General features: G+C 40.3%; 1 pseudogene; it reads right to left on the bottom strand.

The window, feature by feature from the left end:
* Positions 1-1,229: 1,229 nt before the first annotated feature.
* The window catches only part of LOC139159263 (zinc finger protein 850-like), a 40,507-nt pseudogene continuing 14,844 nt past the window's right edge, over positions 1,230-26,892 (bottom strand).

The raw sequence follows: 26,892 nt of genomic DNA, 5'->3' as shown, positions 1-26,892 counted from the left end.
GCTGTCCATAGCAAAAAATGGTGTTTTTACTTCCACATCTCTACTTCGCGGAAATTTGACTTTTGCGGGCAGTCTGGGAATGCAACCCACGTGAAAATCGAGGGATCACTGTACAGTGTTCCCTCGATTTTCGCGGGTTCAAACTTCGCGAAAAGTCTATACCACGGTTTTTTAAAAAAATTAATTAAAAATACTTTGCGGTTTTTTCCCCTATACCACGGTTTTTCCTGCCCGATGACGTCATATGTCATCACCAAACTTTCATCCACTTTTAATAAATATTTCTTTTAATAAACTTTAATAAAGAAACATGGTGAGTAATAATCTAAATGGTTGCTAAGGGAATGGGAAATTGCAATTTAGGGGTTTAAAGTGTTAAGGGAGGGCTTGTGATACTGTTCATAGCCAAAAATACGGTATTTACTTCCGCATCTCTACTTCGCGGAAATTCAACTTTCGCGGGCAGTCTCGGAACGCATCCCCTGCAAAAATCGAGGGATCACTGTATACTATTTGGCTTTCCCCCCTTGAATTCATTATTGGAAGGTTTTTTGGGAGGAGGGTGTTATTCATAGATTCTTTTATTTTAAAGGACATTTACTATTAAAAAGGTTAACAAATGTACATGAAAATTGATACGGAGAAATTTGAAATATTACAGCCAAATCAATTAGAGGTGATCAAAATTAGGAACAGCTTAAAAAGTGTATTAGTTAATAGCTTATTAGTATAATGTAAGCTATTTCTGTCCAGATGTCAAAAATAAAGGAGGTAGCATTGGATTTGTACACCGTAATCTCAAAATTGACTTATTGTGATGCAATTTGATGTTGTTGGTATTTTATATTGTATTTCTGATTGGAGAGAAAAGCATTTTTAAAATTCTTTATCCGGAACATTTGCCTGTCGAAAAGGTCATCAATCCAGTGATTTATCGCCTGACTGCCTCTTCGTGTACATCCCGTGTTTCAGGGCTCCCTACTTGTTTCAGTAAATCCTGATTCTCTGCTTCATCCTCCTGCTCCAGAGCCAGCTGTTCCCGCTTTTCCAGGCCCGTTGCCAGATTTTTTATCTGTTCATAATTTTTTTAACATCAGTGGTATATCACAAGATGGGAAATAAGACTGAAACTTTCCCACAACCAGAACATTCATAGTGTTTCTCTCCTGTGTGAGTCCTTTGGTGTTTCATCAGGCTAGAATTATGACTAAAACCTTTCCAACAATAAGAATATTCATAGAATTATTTATTGCCCAAGTGGGAATTTGTCTTGGTGGATATGCTCTCAGTGTACATAAAAGATACATTTGTCAAGAATCATGAGATACAACACTTAATGATTTTAGGGGCCAAATAAGAAATGAAGGAATAATCAATATTAATAAAAATCTTAAGGATACAAGCAAAAAGTTACAGTCATACAGTCATTAGTGGGAGGAAAGTGCAGACTTAGTAAATAGTTTGACAGTGTTGAGGGAATTATTTGTTTAGCAGAGTGATGGTGTTTGGGGAAAAACTATTCTTGTGTCTAGTTGTCTTGGTGTCCAGTGCTCTGTAGCAACGTTTTGAGGGTAGGAGTTGAAACAGTTTGTGTCAAGGATGAGAGGGATGCAATAATCCAGGAATCAGGACATTCAAAGAGTTTCTCTCCTGCGTGAGTTCTCTGGTGTATCACAAGATGGGAATCATGACTGAAACCTTTCCCACAATCAGGACATTGAAAGGGTTTTCCTCCTGTATGAGTCCTCTGGTTTTGCACCAGGTTAGAACTTTTCGCACACTCAGTTCATTCAAAAGGTTTCGCACCAGGCTGAACTTACGACTAAAACTTTTCCTACATTAAAAGGGTTTCTCATCTGTGTGAGTCCTCTGGTGTCTGATCAAGATGAAATTCTAACTAAAACTTTTCCTGCAGTCAGGACATTCAAAGGGTTTCTCTCCTGTGTGAGTCCTCTTGTGTTTCACTAGGCTGGAACGATCACTAAATCTTTTCCCACAGACAGGACCAGGTCGGAATTCTGACTAAAACTTTTCTCACAGTCAGGACCTTCAAAGGGTTTCTCTCCTTTGTGAGTCCTCTGGTGTTGCACCAGGCTGGAATTCTGACTAATTTTTTCCCCACAGTCAGGAAATTCAAAGGGTTTCTCTCCTGTGTGAGTCCTCTAATGTTTCACCCGGTCAGAATTCTGACTAAAACCTTTCTCACACTCAGGACATTCAAAGGGTTTCTCTCCTGTGTGAGTCCTCTTGTGTTTCACCAGGTCAGAATTCTGACTAAAACGTTTCCCACAGTCAGGACATTCAAAGGGTTTCTCTCCTGTGTGAGTCCTCTTGTGTTTTACCATGTTGGAATTCTGACTAAAACGTTTCCCACAGTCAGGACATTCAAAGGGTTTCTCTCCTGTGTGAGTCCTCTGGTGTTGCACCAGGTTGGAATTCTGACTAAAACTTTTCCCACATTCAGGACATTCAAAGGGTTTCCCTCCTGTGTGAGTCCTCTGGTGTTGCACCAGGTTGGAATTCTGACTAAAACTTTTCCCACAGTCAGAACATTCAAAGGGTTTCTCTCCTGTGTGAGTCCTCTGGTGTTCCACCAGGCTGGAATTCTGACTAAATTTTTCCCCACAGTCAGGACATTCAAAGGGTTTCTCTCCTGTGTGAGTCCTCTTGTGTTTCACCAGGTCAGAATTCTGACTAAAACCTTTCTCACACTCAGGACATTCAAAGGGTTTCTCTCCTGTGTGAGTCCTCTTGTGTTTCACCAGGTCAGAATTCTTACTAAAACTTTTCCCACAGTCAGGACATTCAAAGGGTTTCTCTCCTGTGTGAGTCCTCTTGTGTTTCACCAGGTCAGAATTCTGACTAAAACCTTTCTCACAGTCAGGACATTCAAATGGTTTCTCTCCTGTGTGAGTCCTCTTGTGTTTCACCAGGTCAGAATTCTGACTAAAACGTTTCTCACAGTCAGGACATTCAAAGGGTTTCTCTCCTGTGTGAATCCTCTGGTGTTTGATCATGTTGGTATTCTGACTAAAACTTTTCCCACAGACAGGACAGTCAAAGGGTTTCTCTCCTGTGTGAGTCCTCTGGTGTTGCACCAGGTCGGAATTCTGACTAAAACTTTTCCCACACTCAGGACATTCAAAGGGTTTCTCTCCTGTGTGAGTCCTCTGGTGTTTTACCAGGTCGGAATTCTGACTAAATTTTTTCCCACAGTCAGGACATTCAAAGGGTTTCTCTCCTGTGTGAGTCCTCTGGTGTTTTACCAGGTCGGAATTCTGACTAAAACATTTCCCACAGTCAGGACATTCAAAGGGTTTCTCTCCTGTGTGAGTCCTCTGGTGTTTCACCAGGTCAGAATTCTGACTAAAACTTTTCCCACAGTCAGGACATTCAAAGGGTTTCTCTCCTGTGTGAGTCCTCTGGTGTTGCACCAGGTTGGAATTCTTACTAAAACTTTTCCCACAGTCAGGACATTCAAAGGGTTTCTCTCCTGTGTGAGTCCTCTTGTGTTTCATCAGGCCAGAATTCTGACTAAAACTTTTCTCACAGTCAGGACATTCAAAGTGTTTCTCTCTTGTGTGAGTCCTCTGGTGTTTCACCAGGCTGGAATTACGACTAAAACATTTCCCACAGTCAGGACATTCAAAGTGTTTCTCTCCTGTGTGAGTCCTCTGGTGTTGCACCAGGTTGGAATTCTGACTAAAACTTTTCCCACAGTCAGGACATTCAAAGGGTTTATCTCCTGTGTGAGTCCTCTTGTGTATCATCAGGCCAGAATTCTGACTAAAACCTTTCTCACAGTCAGGACATTCAAAGTGTTTCTCTCTTGTGTGAGTCCTCTGGTGTTGCACCAGGTTGGAATTCTGACTAAAACATTTCCCACAGATAGGACATTCAAAGGGTTTCTCTCCTGTGTGAGTCCTCTGGTGTTTCACCAGGCTGGAATTACGACTAAAACTTTTCTCACAGTCAGGACATTCAAAGGGTTTCTCTCCTGTGTGAGTCCTCTGGTGTTTCACCAGGTTAGAATTCTGACTAAAACATTTCCCACAGACAGGACATTCAAAGGGTTTCTCTCCTTTGTAAGTCCTCTGGTGTTGTACCAGGCTGGAATTACGACTAAAACTTTTCCCAGTCAGGACATTCAAAGGGTTTCTCTCCTGTGTGAGTCCTCTTGTGTTTCACCAGGTCAGAATTCTGACTAAAACCTTTCTCACAGTCAGGACATTCAAAGTGTTTCTCTCTTGTGTGAGTCCTCTGGTGTTGCACCAGGTCAGAATTCTGACTAAAACCTTTCTCACAGTCAGGACATTCAAAGGGTTTCTCTCCTGTGTGAGTCCTCTGGTGTTTCACCAGGCTGGAATTACAACTAAAACTTTTCTCACAGTCAGGACATTCAAAGGGTTTCTCTCCTGTGTGAGTCCTCTGGTGTTTCACCAGGTTAGAATTCTGACTAAAACCTTTCTCACAGTCAGGACATTCAAAGGGTTTCTCTCCTGTGTGAGTCCTCTGGTGTTTCACCAGGTCAAACTTCTGACTAAAACTTTTCTCACAGTCAGGACATTCAAAGGGTTTCTCTCCTGTGTGAGTCCTCTGGTGTTTCACCAGGTTAGAATTCTGACTAAAACCTTTCTCACAGTCAGGACATTCAAAGGGTTTCTCTCCTGTGTGAGTCCTCTGGTGTTGCACCAGGTTGGAATTCTGACTAAAACTTTTCCCACAGTCAGGACATTCAAAGGGTTTCTCTCCTGTGTCAGTCCTCTGGTGTTTCACCAGGTCAGAATTCTGACTAAAACTTTTCCCACACTCAGGACATTCAAATGATTTCTTTCCTGTGTGAGTCCTCTGGTGTTTCATGACTGAAATTACTACTAATTTTTTCCATACTCAGCACATTCAAATGTTTTCTTTGCGAGTCTGGTAGTTCAGCAGACTGGAATTCTCTCTTTGAAATCTTTCTCACAGAAAAGGATGTTCAAATCCTTTTATTCTCGTGTGTGTCCTTTAGTGTCTCATGACCTGAGAATTTCTAAAGAAACATTTACACAATCTGCACAGTCATATGTTTTCTCTTCCATGTGTGTCTTCTGGTATTCCACCATGTTGCCATGTGCACTAAAAGACTTAGCATATAGGGAGCACTTTTGTGGTTTCCCTCTTGTGTGGTTGCTTCCATGAATCACAAGGGAGCTGTTCTGATCAGATTTTGCTACATTGAGATAATACGTATGCTTTTCGCATGTCTAGCTCCTCATTGCAAAAACAGCTATGATTTACAATCTCTTTGTTTTCAACATTAGGCAAATTTATGTTGCTTTCCCACAGTTGAGGTCACCAAAAATAGGGGCAATGCTTTGTTTAGTGGTGGGAGAGGCTTTCATTCCTGTCTTCTCTACATGATTTTACTATTGACCTTTTCCTCCTCATTGACTTCCAGATATTTCATTGTTTTCTGATTGAAAAATAATCTTCTTTGACTTTTCATGTAACCTTTCCTTGAGTTCTTCTTAATCTGCTTATTCGAGTTTGAAATCTGTCTTGATTTTCTCTCTCGTGTAACAGCTGCTGTAGGAATTGTATGGTTTTCTGAACGAAATGGTAATATTTTGATTTTCCGCTTGATTTTCTTCCCTTTTCAACGTTGGTTCTTATTTACAATTGTCCAGAGTGCTCTTATTGCCATTCTCTTTGTCTGTAAGATTAAAAGAAAAGTAGTATTTTAATTGTTTATAAAATAGTTAGAGATTTAATCGGGTCAATCAAGATTTCTCAGCAATACAAAGGACTATCATCAAATAAATCTTGAAATGCTAGGGATAGATTATATAATTGTAGATGCTGTTTCCTTCTGAAAATAAGACACAATTTGGGGTGGCTGGGAGGGCGGAGCAGATCACCAAGGGGGTGGGGCGCGAGACAGGTGTCTTACTGGTACTGGAGTTTGGCAGCTCTGTGTATCTCTCAGCTGGTCTCTTTACAGAAAAAACCCTTGCACGGTAGAGAAACTCTTCTCACTGCGAGAAGTTGTTAATTGCTTAACCTCATGAGGAGAGTTTCTGTATTTTTCAAGCTTTTATTTCCTAAAGAGACCAGCCAACCGGCACACAGAGCTGCTAAACTCAAGTACAGTGGTACCTCATCTTACGAACGCCTCTTCTAACGAACTTTTCGAGATACGAACCTGGTGTTTAAGATTTTTTTACCTCTTCTTCCAAACTATTTTCACCTTACGAACCCAAGCCGCTGCTGCTGGGATGAAGGGGTTTCTTTCCCCCCCCTTTTTTGAAGAAAGAAAAGGGAGGGGCGGCTTGGAGGGGGAAAGACTTTGCATTAACAAAAGTAGGACAACAGCGTGCTAGCAGAGGCACTGAAAGGGTGTCTTTTGAAGAAAGAAAAGGGAGGGGCGGCTTGGAGGGGGAAAGACTTTGCAGAGAACAGCGTGCTTGCAGAGGCACTGAAAGGGTGTCTTTTGAAGAAAGAAAAGGGAGGGGCGGCTTGGAGGGGGAAAGACTTTGCAGAGAACAGCGTGCTTGCAGAGGCACTGAAAGGGTGTCTTTTGAAGAAAGAAAAGGGAGGGGCGGCTTGGAGGGGAAAGACTTTGTAGAGAACAGCGTGCTTGCAAAGGCACTGAAAGGGTGTCTTTTGAAATAAGAAAAGGGAGGGGCGGCTTGGAGGGGGAAAGACTTTGCAGAGAACAGCGTGCCTGCAGAGGCACTGAAAGGGTGTCTTTTGAAGAAAGAAAAGGGAAGGGCGCCTCCCTTGCCTTTCTTCCTTCCCACTCACCCTTTAGCCTAGCCTTGCTTCTTCCACCCGCCCCCTTTAGCTGCTCCTCCCTGCCCTCTGTTCGCCTCCCTTCTAAAGTTTGGGATTTTCCTGAAGGATTTGCACGCATTATTTGCTTTTACATTGATTCCTATGGGAAACATTGTTTCGTCTTACGAACTTTTCACCTTACGAACCTCCTCCTGGAACCAATTAAGTTCGTATCATGAGGTACCACTGTACTGGCAAGGAAGGAAGCGCAGCTCAGCCCAACTAGAACTTTGGCTGTCAGCTCAGATACCTTATGCAGCCTGCGAGAGTTTCTTCCCCCTCCTGCTTTCCCCGATATTAGGAGGCGGGGGAGGATTAGTGTCCTGCAGGCAAGGGCGGGCATTAAAATGCACCGCCCTTGCCTGCATCCCCCATCTGAAGGAGACAGGTGGTGGATGAAAAGACCTGAGCCGGCGAGCAAGCAGGAGGCGTTTCAAACTAACATAGGCAGAGCCCAGATGAGCCCAGGGCTTGAGAAGCAGAGGTTCCTGTCGCCCTCGCTTTTGGCTCTGCACCTTTTCTCTGACTCCCTCACTTGCTAAACTGGTTTGGCTGCTCTGGGCTGCCTTCTGCAGAATTTTGAAACATGCTCCTGCCTGCGATGAAGGCTTCGAAGGTTGTCTGCTGTTTTTCACAGGGAGGAGCGCATTTCAAAATGATGTACGCAGAGCCCATATGAGCCGAGCTAGTCCTGCGGGTGTTTGCACACCTGCTCTCGCTTTCTCTCACTTTCTTGTGTAAAAGAGTCCCCGCCAGGGAAAGAACACTTCCCAGCATGTTCCTCTTTTCCCCAGAAAGTATTGGGGAGGGGGCTTATTTTCAGGACAGGGCTTATTTCAATGCATGTCCTGAAAAGCCCTGTGGGACTTATTTTCAGGATGTCTTATTTTCGGGGAAACAGTGTATATGGATTGAATAAAAAAACAAACACACCCACCTACACACACAAACACATATGGAGAAAATCTATGTCTTCAAAGTCTGACAAAATGCCAGCCAGAGAGAGAGAGAGAAAGCAAGAAAGAGAGAAGAGTGGAAGGAAGGGAGAGAGAGAAATGATAGAAAAAAGGGGAGAAAAAAAGAGAAATGAGAAAATGAGGCAGAGAATGACAGGAAAGAGAGAGAAACAGAGAGAGAAGTGACTCTTGATTTAAAGCATATGGTAAAAAGCACTTAAATAATAACAGAGAAAAAAAACCCCAGCCCTCACCTTTTTTTTGGAAATGGTTCAAGAGTTCACATAGAAACACACACACACAGAGGCAGGGGGGAGATTAATTTAATTTAATTTAATTTAATTATTTAATTTAATAATTTAATTTAATTTAATTTTAAATTTAATTTTTAATTAAATTAAATTATTAAATTAAATTTAATTTTTAAATTTAATTTAATTTTTATTTGTTTGTTTGTTTATTTGCTTATTTATTTGCTTATTTATTTGCTTATTTATTTATTTATTTATACTTCCATGCCACTCAGACACTATACTTTTCCGCCCACACCGAAAAAATATTAGCGGGAACATTTACCCCCCATATATGAGTCCTCTGTTGTCTCATGAGGTGAGGCCTTCCAATGAAACTTTCACACAATCTGGACACTCTTACATCATGCGATTCCGCTGAGGTATCATCATGTTGCCATGCTCACTAAAGAATTTACCACATTGGGAGCACTTTCAAGACTTTTCTCCCGTGTGGATCTTCTTGTGCATAATCAGCTGTCATTTCCAATATCTGCATTTCCCCACAATCCCTGGAGCTTTTCCAGCACTTATATTCTTGACGCCAGAAATATGTGTGGTCACTCATTTATTTTTTTTAATAATTTCTATTTTTTCCACCAAACTTACACAAACATTCGTACATATACCATATTATTGAGACATCCAGTTATATATTTCTATCCGAAATATCATAAACATATATCCTTGGTTTTCTCCTTTCATACTTTTATCTCCAGTCTGCTTTCCTTCTATATTTCATACTACTCCCCTCCCTTTATCTCCCTCTCTTCCCTCTACCTTCTTTCTCCTTCTCTACCTCTTTCCTACTTCCCTTTCTACTTCCTCTTACTCCCTTTTATGGTTAGCAGACTATCAATTCAGAAGCCTTAACTTCATTTCAACATAGAAACATAGAAGTCTGATGGCAGAAAAAGACCTCATGGTCCATCTGGTCTGCCCTTATACTATTTTCTGTATTTTATCTTACAATGGATATATGTTTATCCCAGGCATGTTTAAATTCAGTTCCTGTGGATTTATCTACGACGTCTGCTGGAAGTTTGTTCCAAGGATCTACTACTCTTTCCGTAAAATAATATTTTCTCACGTTGCTTTTGATCTTTTCCCCCAACTAACTTCAGATTGTGTCCCCTTGTTCTTGTGTTCACTTTCCTATTAAAAACACTTCCCTCCTGGACTTTATTTAATCCTTTAACATATATAAATGTTTCAATCATGTCAACATCAGAGCTATTTCTTAAACATATCTTTCCCTTTATATATATTTATATTTTTAATATATTATTCCGGGTACATCTACTTTTGATCTAATGCTGCCTCCTTCCTCCTATTTTTGTTGCCTGGGTCTACCATCTGTAATTGTTCACTTTCTTCCTAATTAAATGCTATAACTTAAATTCCAAAAATAGTCATTATCGTTTATGCCTCTTGATTTAATTAAAATTGAACACCCCCCCCAAAAAACACCCTATAAAAAACAATCCACCCAGCAGATGACTCATTGATAATTTAAAAAACATGGAAGCCAGAGCACAGCGGGGGCAACACATTTCCTGCCGTAGTGCTGGATTCTCACCATGGACCGGCAAAAACTCCCCAAAGGACCGCAGCGACTCCGATGCTCACTTCACGGATTGGCCTTCGGGATCAAGGCTGGGGATAAACCCTGCCTTGCACCCTCCTCCTCTGCCTGGCTCTCCCCACTCTGCTCCCTGGTTGTCCTTCTACTTCCTCACGCGGGTTCTTCTACCGTCCCTCACAACTTTTCTGCTCTCTTCTTCTTTTTATTTATTTTTTATTATTATTTATTAGATTTGTATGCTGCCCCTCTCCGAAAACTTTCAAGGAGGGTGGAAGCCTTGCCGGCTGACAAGCCACCAGGCAGCTTCCTGCACATTTCAATCCACCCATGAGGTTCTCTCTGGGCAGCCTCCACTGTCTTTACGCCCCCCCCCAGCCGCCCCTGAAAAAAGATGAGAATGCAGGCAGTAATAAGGCAAAAGGGGTGAGTTTTGGGGTGGGTTTGCATGCATTATTCGAAATCATTTACATTGATTTTTATGGGAAAAATTGCATCTACTTACAAATCTTTCTACTTACAAACCGGGTAACGGAACAAATTAAGTTCGTAAGTAGAAGTACCACTGTAGAGACTTCCGGGGCGGGGCTGGGCCGGTGCGACGTACAAACTTGGGGTTCCAGGTTTGTAGTTGAAGTTTTCGCTCATTAGCCGTGATAACGGAGATAGTCTCTCACGGTCGAGGGTACTAAAGAAAGGGGAAGTCTCAAAGAAGGGGGGTCGCGCAAAACCCCCTGGAAACAGAGGCAAATCCCCGTGAGTGGGCGGGAAAAAAAGTCGTGGTTTACCTCAACCCAAAGGCCGAAAGGCCCGCAGCAAACTACCACCAGGGAGTCGAAACTACAGGTGGTGTACTCAGCGAGAATTAATTTCTAATATTCAAATCAGAAGGTGTTGTGTTTACCTTTGCATCAAGAGTTGTGAGTCTCCTGGAGTGCGGTAAAGCGGCAATCATTGTGTGCGGAGCGTGAGTTTAAGAAAGCAAAGTAAGTCGGAGTGTGGGGAAGGAAGTGGATGGCGGATGAGCGGAAGTGAAGGAAGTGAGGAGAAGTGAGAAGAGACGGCCAGACTTGACTTCTGTGTGTTTTGTTGGCAACCGATCCAACAAGTGGAAGAGCGAGAAGTGGAGGAATAACGGAGGAGTAGTGTCTGCAACGTAGGCTTGGAAGGAAGAGCGGCGAAACAAAGCTACACAGAAGAGGAGAAAGGCGTGGTGGAAGGAGAAACGGAGAACGAAGGAGAGGCATTGCGGCGGAGCAGCGGACGAGCGGTAGCGTGAGACAGAAGGATTAGAAGAAAGGAGAAAGGAGCGGTGTGGGCGAAGCAGAGGAAGATTTGCCGATTTGCCGATTTATTTGACGTGTCTTTTTGCCTCGTTTGAGGCTGGGAGAGCAATCGGGGGGTGGTAAACCGGTTGTACAGCGAGAGAGAGTGGAAGTGACGCAGAAGGAACGAGAGCCGACAACAGACGCCGAAGAACGAAGCGGAACGACGGAAAACACACGGAATACACGGAAAAAGGAAGACTAACACCTTAGGGCAGCCCGGAAAGTGGACTTTTGTAAATTATTTTAAATTACTTTAAGCTAGCTCTTTAGTTTGTAACCCTTAATCTAAACTAGTTCTTTAGTTAGTAACTTTTCTTCTCCCCCTCTCCTATCGTCCTTTTTCCCTCTTTTCTTGTTCTTACCCCTTAATTACCATCAAAATTTGCCTATCAAAACTTGCTTACTTATTAATCTTAGAGCATTTTAAATAATCTATTTATTTCGTATGCATTTATTTCACATTTCAAATATATTTCAAATATTGTAGAGTATAAATCTTCTGAATCTTACTCCCATATTACTAACTGTTATTTAATCGTGAGCATTATTGACTATTAATTACTGGTTATTAATTATTGGTAGACTTAACAGGTTTGAGAGACTTAATGAATTGTATTTGTGGTAGGATTTAATGTTTAATATTTAATAGTTAATATTTAATATTTAAAACATAGTATTTAATATCTAATATTTAATATTTATTGAAGATCAATTACTTATTAATAGTTAGTAGAAGACATACAAATAGAAGCATAAATATACAAGTATAAGTATATAAGTTTATTAAATACATTAACACAAGTATACTAAATATATCAGCACAAGTAGAATTTCTAACTCTATAAAACTATCTTTAACGTTAAAAAACGTCATATAAGTTTTTACAATCTATAATATTTAGTATTTCAGTTGAAATTTAATTAACTGTTTTTATGTTTTTATGTAATTAACCTGTTTATAATATACGTTGTACATTGAAAAGACTTGAAAAGATAGAAGTGACAGGGAATTGTGGTTTAGTGGGGATCAGAGGAAGACTTATTGATTAAACCAAAACATTTAAACAGTGTTAATATAAACTATATACAAAACCATCCACTTAGTAAATTCTATAAGAAATTGGGGATTTAGGTTTAGGTTTTTAGTAGTAAGACATTTAAATATTTTAGACAATTTACGATGAAATAAAAAAGGAAAGTTTAGGTATATGGTCTGAGGGCAAAAGGAGAAGTGGCTTAAATCTGTAAATTCGCTGAATAGAAAAGAAGCAATTTAATTTACAACCAAATACTTTTAGATAACTGCACTATTTAAAAACGAATCTTGTATTATCAATTTTATAAGCAATTCCCCTCCAAGCATGTCAACTACCTTTACCAAAACAGCCAAGAAAACAAACATTGCAGGAAGCCCGAATACCCTCAACTTGAAACAGACTGCAGAGATGGCCTCGATAGAAAAACAAAATCAATTACCGACATTACAGTCAATTCAAGCCTCTCTGGATTTGATCCAAGAATTTATGGCTAGAAGCCAAGAAACTTCCATTGCAACACAAGAAACGATGGTTAAAAACCAAGAAGAAACCAACAAAAATTTTAAGAAGATGGCAGACAAAATCGAAGGCCTAGAGGCAAAAATGGGATCAATCCAAGAAACGGTCATTAACCACGAGTTGAAAATCAGAAGAATGGAAGAAAACATAACAAAAACAGACAAAAACATCGTTATTGTCGAGGGAAGATTAAGGGCGGAAAATAAGGAGTTGGAAGGGGCTGTGGCGGTCCTAGAGATGGAGAAAGCCTCTTATTATCTTCGTTTTCAAAACGTCCCCGAACAGGCGGACGAAGATCTGACTTCCAAAATGGTAAAAATTTTATCAGAAAATCTGCAGATAGATGAAGAAGAAGTAAAAAATCATATAGACGAGGTCTTCAGGATCCAAACAAATTATGCTAAAAAAAACAAAGTCCCAAGAGAGGTACATATCCGTTTCACGAAAAAAACTGCAAGGGACGCGATCTATAGAAACACAAGAAACGAGCAAATTCTGTTTAACGACAGAGAAATAACTATACTGAAACAGGTACCCAAGAGAATTAGAGAGGGACGAAGGGAGTTTCACTTCTTGACCGCTAAACTGATGAGAAGGGGAATCCCATATAGATGGCTGATCCCAGAAGGCCTGCTGGTGACCTGGAAAGGAAGAAAGTACAAGATCGATTCTTTCGAAAAAGCAGATAATTTTATCATACAAAATTTGGAAGGAGAAAACACACTTGGCTCTGAAGGAGCCCCTCAGACCAGACCAGAAGAAAACGAGCAAGGACAACAAAGTGCAGAAAGCGAGAAGGATCTCAGTTTTAGAGAAGAAAATAGAGTAACAACAAGAGCAACAGCAAAAAGGAAGTAGAAAGGAAAGTACACAACACCAACTACAATAGAACATACACTTAGATAAATAACACACAATAAACGAAGAAGGGGAGCTTTGGCGAGCAAGCAAATTTTTCTACTCCCTCTCTTTTTCTTTTTCTCTCTCTTTCTCTCTCTCCGTATTCTTTATAATAAATATGAAATTATTAAAAATTTTCTCAGTTAATATAAACGGACTAAATTCAATTATAAAAAGAAAACAAACGATGATTAAATTGAAGAAGGAAGAAGCAGACATAATCTGCTTACAAGAAACGCACATTAGATCGCAAGATCAAAACTTACTAAAGAATAAAAAATTAGGGAAACTGTTCACGGCGCTAGCAGAAACAAAGAAAAGAGGCATAGCAGTGTATGTAAAAGAGAGGCTACAACCAGAGTTAATCTATGCTGATCCCGACGGAAGAATACTCAATTTGAAAATCAAAATTGGTCAAAGTCCTGCAGTCTTGATGGTGATATATGCCCCAAATACAAACCAATCAGAATTTTACCAAAAAATAAAGGATCAATTAATACAATTAGAAGGGAAAAATGTGTGTATATTAGGAGACTTCAATGCGATCACTGATTAAAAAAAAGGACTATAAAACAACCAAAAAAAAAATTCAAGATAGGAAAATCCTACCTAACAAATTTTTTGAACTAATAAGAGAATTTAATCTTTTGGATCTATGGAGAGAAAGACACCAGGGGAATAGTGAATACACCTTTTTTTCAAACCCACACCAATCCTGGTCAAGAATAGATATGGCCTGGGGTGACCTGAACATGGATAAATATATAGAGCAAGTGGAGATTGGTCCTAACATTTGGGCAGATCACCACCCAATCACAATCAAGATAAAAGAACCAAGGAAGAACTTTCAAAAGTGGTCCTTGAACCAATCATTACTTAAAGAAAAAAATTACACTGACCAGGTTAAAAGAGAATTAATTCTTTTTCTCAAAGATAACTGGAATGAAGACACTTCCGTACAAAATCTATGGGACACCTTAAAGGCATATTTAAGAGGAATCACTATATCATATTCCTCTAGAGTAAAAAAAATTAAAAACCAAAAGATTAAAGATTATCTAGTTAGAATTAAACAATTAGAAATAGAATTACAACAAGATCTTTCAAATGAGAAACTTATAGAGGAAAAGGATAAATTAACCCACCAAATTAATCTAATGGCTCAGGATGAATTAGCAGGGAAGCTAAAAAGGGCTAAATTAGACCACTTTGAAAATGCAAACAAGCCGGGTAGATGGCTTGCCCACAAACTCAAAAAAGAAGAAAATGAACGATATATTCATTCGCTAGAAGATAGCAGGGGAGAAAGACAATTCACTCTAGAAGGGAAAAAACAAATTGCCACTGACTATTATATAGAACTATATAAAAGGGAAATAAAAACCCCAGAGAAACAAAAGATGTATATAACAAAATCTGAACCGGGAGAATTGACAGACAACGAAAGGGAAAGGTTAAACAAAGAAATTACGATAACTGAACTGGAGGAAACAATTAAAAATCTGAAAAACCATAAATCCCCAGGTCCAGATGGCATCATCTCCGAATTCTATAAAGAACTCTCCACTGAGTTAGGAGACCTCCTAGTAACACTTTATAATGAAGTCCTAGAAAAAGGCTTAATGCCCAACTCATGGACGGAGGCATTTACAAGTTTGATTCCTAAGAATGAAGAAGGAAAGCATAAAATCCAAAACTATAGACCTATCTCCCTGCTAAATGTGGATTACAAAATTTTCATGTGTTTAATGGCAAACAGACTAAAAACAATATTAAATAATAAGATACATTCCAATCAAAATGGCTTTCTACCCGGCAGACATATAAGAAATAACACGAGGATAATATTAGACGTTTTAGAATTTTATGAAAAACACTCAGACAAACAATTAGCTCTTATTTTCTTAGATGCCCAGAAGGCTTTCGACAATCTAAATTGGGGATTTATGATAGAATTAATAAAACATATGAAATTTGGTGCCAAATTTATAAGAATGATCGAGACAATTTACCATAAACAACACACAAGAATAGCAATAAATGGAGATCTAACCGATAGAATTCAGATTGAAAAAGGAATTCGGCAAGGCTGCCCACTATCCCCGTTACTATATATTCTTACTACAGAAACCATGCTAAGACAAATTAGAGCCAACTCTAAAATAAGAGGATTAAAAACCAAAGGACAAGAGTTTTAATTACAGGCTTACGCTGATGATTTGGACTTGATACTAGAAAACCCACTGGAATCGGGGAAATTTATTATGAAAGAGGTGGAGGATTTCGGTGAGGTAGCAGGTTTAAAAATAAATATGCAAAAAACTAAAATTATAACTAAAAATATGACAAAAGAGCAGGAAAATGATCTGGAAGAAATTTTGAAAATTAAAATAGCTAAAACAGTAAAATATTTGGGGATTTTACTTACAAAAAAATGTAGTACTATTAAAGATAATAACTACGAAAGATTATTAAAGACAACTGAGAAACAATTAAAAGACTGGGACAAGCTGCAAATTTCACTATTAGGTAGAATAGCGACAATCAAAATGTCAATACTGCCGAAATTCTTGTACCTCTTTCAAACAATCCCAACAAAATTAAATAACGACTTCTTTAACAGATTGAATAAAATCACTTCCAAATTCATATGGAACAGTAAAAGACCCAGGATCAGATTAAAATGGCTACAAGATAGAACCAAACAAGGAGGTTTGGGGTTACCGGACTTTAAGATTTACCATTTATCATGCAACTTGCTATGGATAAAAGATTGGATAGAGCTTAAAGCAGAGAGAATACTAGCTCTAGAAGGCCATGACTTACTCTCTGGCTGGCACAATATGCTATGGAATCAGCACCAAAAGATTCCGACTTATTTCAAAAACCACATGATCAGAGATGTTTTAATAACAACATGGCTTAAATTAAAAAAAGATCATTATACAAAAATACCTAGATGGTATTCCAGTCTGGAAGCTCTTACCCACCCGAACACTATAGAATTAAAAAATATGATAACTTATAACCACTTACTAAATACAGAAGGAAAGATAAAAACGAAGGAAGAGTTAGCAGAACAGAATATAACCTTGAACTGGTGGCCATATAGGCTAATATTTTCAAAATGGCAAAAAGACACTAAAAAAGAAGGAATAGCAGCACATAACACACCCCTGGATAAACTAATATTAGGAAGCGAAAAAATTTTTATTACAAGAATATACAGTTACTTAATAATGTATGAAATGGAAACGGAAATATCTAAAGACCCAATGACCAGCTGGGCAAAGAACTTTGGCTATAATATCCATATAGAACAATGGGAGACAATCTGGAATAAGAATTACAAAATTACGAAGTCAGTATCATTCAAAGAAAACATCATAAAAATGTTCTACAGGTGGCATATGTCGCCATCAAGACTAGCACAGATCTTTCCTAAAACCAGACCAAATTGTTGGAGGTGTTCAAATCCGTCGGGAACTTTCTACCATATTTGGTGGAGCTGTCCAAAGATAAAAAAACTATGGACTAAAATAAAACATTGGATATTCGAAATTACGGGCACCAACCTACCACTTAAGCCAGAGATCTTTCTACTGGGAATAATAGATGCAAAAATAAAGAAAACAGATTACCATATAATCCAACACATTATAACAGCAAGCAGAATATCAATAGCTCAAAACTGGAAAAGGGAGGAAGTACCATCAGACAGAGAAATAATTAAAAAAATATTTGACTGCGCCGAATATGATTCCTTAACACGAAAACTGAAAGATAATAAGGAAACAGAAAATATAACCACATGGGATAAGTTCTATAACTGGATCAAGGAAAGGGAGAGAGAGACAGAAATGAAGGGAAACTGAGTAAAAAAGAACAAATCACAAAGAGATCAGGAATGAAGAGAAAGGAGGAGAAGAACAAGACAAAACAACTTATTTGATTGCTCGCTGATATCCTTTTACTTATTTATTCAATATTAAACATACCAGAAACATAACAATCAGAATTTTAAACACAGCACCTAGAAAAGGAAGTACTAGACTAATAGATTAAGCAAATTCTAAGAAACAGGATTCTGCTGAAAGTACAACCAGAAAAATGAAAAACAAATATAACTGCAGCTTGGCAGAGGGGGGGAGGGAGGGAAAAGGGTTGTTCTATGTTTATTGTTAGTGTTGAATGTGGTTTGTTCGACCTTAATGAAAATAACAATTAGACGCATATGATAAGAACACCTTGTCCTGTTCATACTGTTTTGTATCGTTTTTGTGTATAGTTTTGTATATAATCAATAAATATTATTTTTTTAAAAAAGAAGTACCACTGTACATCTATATGGAGGGAAGTAAGCAGTGAAGTATTTATTTATTTATTGGATTTGTATGTCACCCCTCTCCGTAGACTCGTGGCGGCTAACAACAGTGGTAAAAACAACATGCGACAATCCAATACTAAAGCAGTTAAAAACCCTTATTTTAAAACCAATCATACATACAAACATACCATACATAAATTGTAGAAGCCTAGGGGGAAAGTATATCTCAGTACCCCAAGACTCTATGTTAATCTCAGTATTCTTCAATATCTTCATGAACAATTTCAATGAATGACTAGAATGGGAACTCATTGTTTGTTTGTACTTATATTCCACCCAACTCCCAGAGGACAATTTGGAGATAACACTAAGCTGGCAGGAATAGCCAACACCCCAATAGACAGACTCAATATACAGAAGAATCTTGATAGATTTGAACACTGGGCCCTATCCAACAAAATGAAATTCAGTGGAGAAAAAAAGAGAGGTTGCACACGAAAAACCTGGCTCAATAACAGTAACTGTGAGATGGATCTTGAAGTCCTACCATAGTGAACAATCAATTAAAAAAAGCCAACAGTGTGATGCAGTAGCCACAAAAACTGATGAAATACTAGACTGCCTTAACACAGGGCTAGAATGAAGACCATGTGAAGTTTTAGTGTCAATTGATAATGCTTTGATAACATCATACTTGGATTACTGCAACTAGTTTTGATTACCATATTTTTAAAAAAGGTGTTGAAGGTGTTACCATATTTTTTTAAAAAAGGTATAAAGAAGGCAGAGAAGAGCAATAGGGGGCTTGAGGCTAAAACATATAAAGAAGGGTTGCAGGAATTGAGTATGTCTAGTCTATTGAAAAGAAGGATTAATGTTCCAATAGTTGAAGGGCCAAGAACGGGGTCAACTTATTTTGCAGTGCAGCAGAAGGCAAGACAAGGAGCAGTGGGTGGAATCTAATCCAGGAGAGAAGCAGCCTACAATTAATTAAGGAGAATTTTCCTGACAACTGAGAACAACTAACTAATTGTCTGAAATGGTATTGAGTCACCTGCTTGTGCAGGGCGTCGGAATAGAAGACCCGCAAGGTCCCTTCCAACTCTGTCACAAACTCTCCTCCTACCTGCCCTCAACTTTTCTACTTTCTCCACAGTAACTGAATTTAAACATGCCTGGGATAAACATATATCCATTGTAAGATAAAATACAGGAAATAGTATAAGGGCAGACTAGATGGACCATGTGGTCTTTTTCTGCCGTCAGTCTTCTATGTTTCTATGTTTCTAACTCACCTTCCAGCTGCTGCTTCGATCCTCGGAAGAGCACAAAAGTGGCTCTTCAGGCTACCTCCCCCCCATCAGTCTTCCAGAAAAGGAAGGTCTGTGTTTCTTCTCTCTGATCTTTTCTAGTAATTCAATACAATCTTACTTAATTTGCTTTCCCCCCCTGCTCCACTTATTTCCCCTTTTGGCTAAAGAATGGCTCATTATTTTGGTCTTTAATGGGAGTTATGATACAATAGAAACAATAACTGTTATTGTCATGAAATGCCAAATTGCCCATGCTTTAATAAGGAATAGACAGTGTTAACATAGAGTATTTATTTCATATTTAATATATGTTCTACATCTTGCAAAGTAAAACTTACTTATTAAAGCTCTTGTTGAAAATATGTACAATGTGGTCATGCTGGAGATGTACTTTATTATGTTTCCTTTTCACTTTTAATTTGGCCTTGAGAGCAACCCTCCTTGTCGAACATGTTTGCCTTATATTCTTATAAATTATCTTTTTTATTCCTATCACCATACTTAATTGGTTATGTACTGCACTAAGGGATAACTTGTTCAACATTATTTCTCTGTGTAAGCTCCTGTGTACTTCCATTGTTTACCAGATCCTGAAACAGTTGGGCACAGATTATGTTTACATGAATTGTGAAACTAATATTCTGAATTTTTCCACATACTTCAAATGTGAAGTTACTGTACCTCCTTAAGATGCAAGTCAGCGGAATGTTCTCCTTAGTTCTAAGATGCTTCTCTCCTTGTTTAGTTTCCACCCATTGCTTCTTGTTCTGCCTTCAGGTGCTTTGGAGAATAGGTTGACTCCTTCTCCTTTGTGGCAACCCCTGAGATATTGGAACACTGCTATCATGTCTCCCCTGGTCTTTCTTTCAATTAATATAGCCATGCTCAGTTCCTGCAACCATTCTTCGTATGTTTTAGCTTCTAGTCCCCTGATCATCTTTGTTGCTCTTCTCTGCACTTTTTCTAAAGTCTCAACATCCTTTTTGCATTGTGGTGATCAAAACTAAATGCAGTATTCCATACTGCATTCCATACTGTATTTATACTTGGAATACCGCATAGTATCATAGTGAGATGCCACAGATTTCACTTCTAGGCTCAAAACAGTAGGAAACTCCCCCCCCCCATCAACTATGGTTGGAAAATGATGGAGACTGTCACAAACTGTACTCGCTTTTGTAATAAATGTTGGACTTAGTAAGACTTACTGATATTGCTTTTGGGCAGTAAAGATAGTTTCCTGACCAAAATTGTAGATAAGCTCTCTCAGACAGTTCTCTTAAAACAGAGCTCTTATAAAATTGAACATTAAGTAATATGCTAATTTACATTTCCAAACTTTGAACTGGAGGAATCAGCAAATGTATGATACTTTAGTGACTAGACCAATATTTAGCAAGATATTTAGTATATTCCACTGCTAGTTGACATTTAAAGCCAAAGAACTATCCAAACAATTGTAGCCTTCTGTTAAAATGAAGCCTTCTATGAACATAATATACTGGTTGGGAGCAAATATATCTTTAAATCTATTATTTCTACTCATAAATTAGTTTGGTTAACAAATAATATATAACAAGCTTAACATGGTATCTTCCCTTGCACATCAGCTGATCTAAGTTTCCACCCGCAACCTCTGCAGGGAAGCCATTCTCAAAAAATCAACCTTAACTTGAAAGAGGCATTTTCATTGTTCCCACTAGCAGAAAATTGCAGCCACCAGTTTAACAGCGTGCAGCACCAGTGGGCTTAAATTTGGGCAGGAGAGGAACCTGCAGCAGCTGAGAGGTTTCAGCCCGGTTGCTTCTCTGCTTCCAGACCGTGGAGGAAACCAAACAGCCTAACTCGCTCCCGGACTCTCCTCCCACCTGCCCTCAACTCACCTACCAGCTGCTGCTGCTTCGATCCTCGGAAGACCACAAAAGCCGCTCTGCAGGCTACCTTCCCTCCATCAGTATTCCGGAAAAGGAAGTTTTGCGTTTCTTCTCTCTCTGATCTTTTCTAGCAATTCAGTACTCGATGGTTTTAACTCCTCACGTTTGTGGCACAGATTCTGCCTTTCTGACTGCCATGTCATGATAGCGGCAGAAAAGCTCTCTTGTCCCGTCTCTATCTAAGTTTGCAAGATGTTTTCACTGTACAAATTCTATCAAATATCAAAAAGTTTTTAACTTCTAGCAACTGACTTCTTCAAGTGAGCCTAGTGAAATAGTGAAATATGATGCTACTTAGCTTACCAAGTTTAGATTTATTATTATTGTTATTGTTATTGTTATTATTATTATTATGTCAATACAACTCAGCAAACAAGATCACTATGCTGGATTTCGTATTTCATCACCAGTCGGGCGCTTCCCAAGCACCTAGGATTATTATTATTATTATTATTATTATTATTATTATTATTATTATGTCAATACAACTAAGCAAACAAGATCACTTTGCTGGTCAATACAACACAGCAAACGAGATCACTATGCTGGATTTCGTATTTCATCACCAGTCGGGTGCTTCCCAAGCACCTAAGACTGCGTGATGTAGCGGCGAATTATGTTTACCGATCACAGTAAAGCAGCCTTTTGCAATTGACAGATGGAGATTTTGTCAATTCCGATGGTTTTCAAATGTCCGCTGAGATCCTTTGGCACTGTGCCCAGCGTGCCAAGTACCACTGGGACCACTTTCACTCGCTTATGCCAGTCGTTGCAGCTCGATTTTTAGATCTTCGTATTTCACTAATTTTTCTAGCTGCTTCTCCTCAATTCTGCTGTCCCCTGGGATTGTGATTATTGTGATTATTGTTGTTGTTATTATTATTACTATTATTATTATTATTATTTAGATTTCTATGCCCCCCTCTCCGAGGACAAAATATCTACAAGACCAACATACAAAAAAAGGAGGGGGAATGGGGAAACATTTTTCCTTAAAGATTTTTATTTTATTTATTTATATATTTACATATTTACAAGACCAACATAAAAAAAGGGGGGGGACATTTTTCCCTAAATTAATTTTTTATAAAGAAATAAAGGGGAAGTTTTGGTAGGGAAGGTTTGCCTATATGCCAATGACTCTAAAGTGTGTAATAGGGTTGATATTCCTGGAGGCATCTGTAATATGGCAAATGATATAGCTTTATTAGATAAGTGGTCAAAGCAGTGGAAACTGCAGTTTAATGTTTCCAAATGTAAAATAATGCACTTGTGGAAAAGGAATCCTCAATCTGAGTACTGTATTGGCAGTTCTGTGTTAGCAAAAACTTCAGAAAAGGATTTAGGGGTAGTGATTTTCTAACAGTCTCAAAATGGGTGAACAGTGCGATCAGGTGGTAGGGAAAGCAAGTAGAATGCTTGGCTGTATAGCTAGAGGTATAACAAGCAGGAAGAGGGAGATTGTGATCCCGCTGTATAGAGTGCTGGTGACACCACATTTGTTGGCTATGAATAAATTAACTCCCTTGAAATGGCCCTGGGTTGGGTCTAGAGCCAAAAAGGAGCTGTGACATTCCTTCAATATACCAGGGTGATCCAACAGAAAAAACACATAGCCCCTCCCTGGTATAAAGCTGAAGGGATCACATCTAGTGGCCTAGAGGTTAATTCTCTGCCTTACAAGACAGAGGCCCCAGGATCAAATCCCAGTAAGGGTATGGCTAGCTGATGAGGCCAGAACAAGGCCGAAATAGCGTTATCCTAGTCTCCCTTAATTTTAAATATTCAGCAAAAATATGTCATACATACATACATACATACATACATACATACATACATACATACATATATAACTACTCCCTTCTGAAGTTTTTGCTAACACAGAACTGCCAATACAATACTCAGGAGGATTCCTTTTCCCCAAGTGCATTATTTTACATTTGGAAGCATTAAACTGCAGTTTCAATTGCTTTGACTATTTATCTAGTAAAGCTAAATCATTTGCCATATTACAGAGGCCTCCAGGAATATCAACCCTATTGCACACTGTAGTCATCAACAAATAGGCAAACCTTCCCTACCAAACCTTCCCCTATGTCACTCACAAACATATTAAAAAGAATAGGACCCAGAACAGACCCTTGTGGCACACCGCTTGTAACCAGTCTCTACTCAGAATACTTGCCATTAACAACAACCCTCTGATGTCTATGCTTCAGCCAGCTGCAAATCCACTGAACTATCCAGCGATTGTCCAATCTTCACTAACTTATCTATCAGCTCTTTATGTGGAACCGTATTAAAGGCTTTGCTGAAGTCCAGGTAGGCAATATCCACAGCACCACCTTCATCCACCACCTTTGTGACATAGTCAAAGAAATCAATGAGATTAGTCTGACATGATTTGCCTTCAGTAAAGCCATGCTGATTTGGGTCCAATAAGTTATTGTTTTTTAGGTGCTCATATATCCTTTTTGAGTAGAGTCTCCATCATTTTAACTATAACTGATGTCAAGCTAACTGGCCTGTAGTTTCCAGCTTCTTCTCTACTGCCCTTCTTGTGGATAGGCACAACACTGGTCATTCTCCAATCCTCAGTCCTATAGGCAGACTTTTTTTCATTGACTATAGCCCTTACATCATTGCTAAACCATAGCGGTTTCTTCTTCCTTTTACCTTTAGTTATTTGCCTTACATACAGTCTAGTGGCTTTTAAGATGGCCTTTTTTAATAGAGTCCACTGGGTGCTCGCTCCTGCCATTTTATCCCTGCCCTTTAATTCATTATTTAAATATTCCCCCATTGCATTAAAATTTGTTTTTTTGAAATCCAATAGTTTGGTTGCAGTATAGGATTGCTCACAATCAGATTTTACATTAAAACGGAAACATAGATGGTCACTGCAACCTAAATTTTCTCCCACCTTGACCTCTGAAACCCAATTCCCATTCGTAAAAACTAAATCTAGAATATTCTCCCCTCTAGTCGGTGTCTTAACCAGCTGTGCCAGAGCTGCTCCTGTAAAGGCCTCTACTATATTCTTACTTTTGCATGTAAGGGCCTCTTTGAAGTTCGCGTTGGAGTGCTCAGCCTCCCCACCCACCCCCAGGTGTATGGCAGGCTGGCAGTGGAATGGGGAGCTCGCGCGCATAGGTGCATGTGAACCTTCCCTGGTGCAAGACTTCCCCACACTTTCCTTGTTGCTCCCCGCCCCAACTCCAATGCCCAGCTCCCCAGTGTGCCCTTGGAAAAGACTGCACAGGGGGTTGTTTTTGTGTGCGTGCCAGCACACCTTACAGGGGACATTGTCAGGGTCCCTGGACACAGCCGGAGAAGCCGGGCGGGGCTCAAAGCCCATGGGGGTTTCTCCAGGCTGACAGACTCACCCGCGGGCCGGATAAATGGCCTCAGAGGGACGCATGCGGCCCCTGGGCCGTAGTTTGGGGACCGCTGGTATAGATAATGGAGGCTATGATGAGTTTATTATGTCACTGGATTTGAAGGGATATGGTCTAGAGTGGGTTGGAGGATTTTATTGGTTCATTCGCAAACCATAAAGTTCTGCAAGCTACGATAGTGTTACTTGGATTTACATGGGAGGTTGGTAAGAAGAAGAAAGATCCTTTTTCTTTATTTTTCTTTTCTTTCTTACTGTGCTTTCTTTTCACACCTCCCCTTTTCCTTTATTCTAACCTTTTAACTTTAAATCTTTATTTTTTCTCTTTATAATTCCTATTGAAAGGAATTATTATTAATTAGGTTTATTAATTTGGTTAATTTGAATGATCCCTCGATTTTCGTGGGTTCAAACTTCGCGAAACGGCTATACCATGTTTTTTGAAAAAATATAAATTAAAAAATATTCCGCATTTTTTTTTCTATACCACGGTTTTTCGCACCCGATGACGTCATACGTCATCACCAAGAGTCACTTCTCTCTCTCTTTCCTATCATTCTCAGCTTCAATCATTTCCTCATTTCTTTTTTTCTCCACTTTTTTCTATCATTTCTGTCTCTCTCTACCTTCCTCTCCCCCCCTCTTGCTCTCTCTCTCTCTTACTCTCTCTCCCTCTCTCCTTTCTATCTCGCTCTGTCTCTTGCTCTCTCTCCGTGAGAACACCTGCTCCGCCTCTTCTGCAGCCCCCTCGCTAACAGCTGGGACGAAAGCGCTCTCAGCTAATGGACTGCGAAAGGGCCGGGGCCGTCATTCTCAAAGCGCTCAGAGCAGCTAGCGGTCGAATGAGGACGTGAAGCTGTAGCCGCCAGCGCTGCTGCAGGAGGACCCATGCCCCAAGAAAGCCGGTGAGAGGGGCGGATCGGGCGGGGGGTAGCAGCGAGGGGGGCCGGAGGTGCTGGGGGGGGGCGGGGGGGCTGACATTCAAAACAATCTTTGCCGGCCTCCGCACTTTCGTCGCTCCCCACCCCCAACTTCAATCCCGGCTCCTTGCGCGGCCTTGGAAAAGGGTGCGCGGGGGTAGTTTTTGGCTGTCCATAGCAAAAAATTGTGTTTTTACTTCCACATCTCTACTACGTGGAAATTTGATTTTCGTGGGCAGTCCGGCAATGCAACCGCCGCAAAAATCGAGGGATCACTCTATACCAGTGTTTCCCAACCTTTTTTGAGCCGCGGCACATTATTCATATTTTCAAAATCCTGGGGAACACTGAAAGGGGGGGCGGGCAGGCTAAAGAAAAGTTTGGACAAAAAAACCTTCTCTCTTCCTCCCTTTCGCTCTATTTCTCCCTCTTTCTCTCTTTTCCTTCCTTCCCTTCTTTCTCTCTCTCCCTCCCTCTTTCTTTCTTCCTCTCTTTTTTGCTCTTTCTCTCTCCCTCCTTCCCTTCCTCTATGTCTTTCTCTCTCCCTTGCTCTCTCTCTGTCTCTCTTGCTATCTCTTTCTTGGTTTTTCTCTCTCTTGCTCTCTCTCTCTCTTTCACTGTCTTGCTATATGTCTCTTTCTTTCTCTTTGCCTCTTGCTATCTCTCTTTCTTTCTCTCTCTTTCTCTCTCTCTGTCTCTCTTGCTATGTCTCTCTTTCTTTCTCTTTCTCTCTCTCTCTGTGCCTCTCTTGCTAAGTCTCTCTTTTTCTCTTGCTATGTCTCTCTTTCTTTCTCTCTCTCTGCCTCTCTTGCTATGTTTCTCTTTCTCTCTCTCTTTCTCTCTCTCTTTCTCTGCCTCTCTTGCTGTCTCTCTTTCTTGCTCTGCCTCTCTTTCTCTGCCTCTCTTGCTATGTCTCTCTTTCTCTCTCTCTCTGCCTCTCTTATATGTCTCTCTTTCTTTCTCTCTCTCTCTCAGCTGACTGCAAGCGGGAGCCCTGACGGCGGCAGCTGGACGTGGTGCTGGACACCGCATATGCCAGGCACGCAGCGCCAGCATGTACGACGTCCAGCAGCACGTCCAACCGCCACCGTCAGGGCTCCCGCTTGCAGTCAGCTGAGAGAGAGAGAGAGAGAGCGATCCCTCTCGCCGCCGCCATCTCCCCGCGACTGCCTGCAGCCGCCCCCCCCGCTCCCATCAGACACTTGCCGTCGACGCCAGAGAAGCTCCAGCTGGGCGGGGCGCTGCCGGTACTTGCGTCCTGGGGCTCCCGCTCGCAGCTGTCCCCTGCCTCCTGCTCGATGCCGCGGTTTTCGGCGCTCTCCTGCTGGGCCCCAAAGAAGGAAGGCGGGAAAAAGGTGCGAAGAATGGAGCTCTCCTTCTTCCTGCCTTTCTTCTTTGGGGCCCAGCAGGAGAGCGCCGAAAACCGCGGCATCGAGCAGGAGGCGGGGGACAGCTGCGAGCGGGAGCCCCAGGACGGAAGTACCGGCAGTGCCCCGCCCAGCTGAAGCTTGGCGGCACACCTGGCCATGTCTCGCGGCACACTAGTGTGCCGCGGCACACCGGTTGGGAAACGC

This window comes from Erythrolamprus reginae, chromosome 2 (genome assembly GCF_031021105.1).
Source record: "Erythrolamprus reginae isolate rEryReg1 chromosome 2, rEryReg1.hap1, whole genome shotgun sequence".
Lineage (NCBI taxonomy): Eukaryota > Metazoa > Chordata > Lepidosauria > Squamata > Dipsadidae > Erythrolamprus > Erythrolamprus reginae.
The sequence above is the reverse complement of the archived record's forward strand: the minus strand, read 5'-3'. Positions and strand labels throughout refer to the sequence as shown.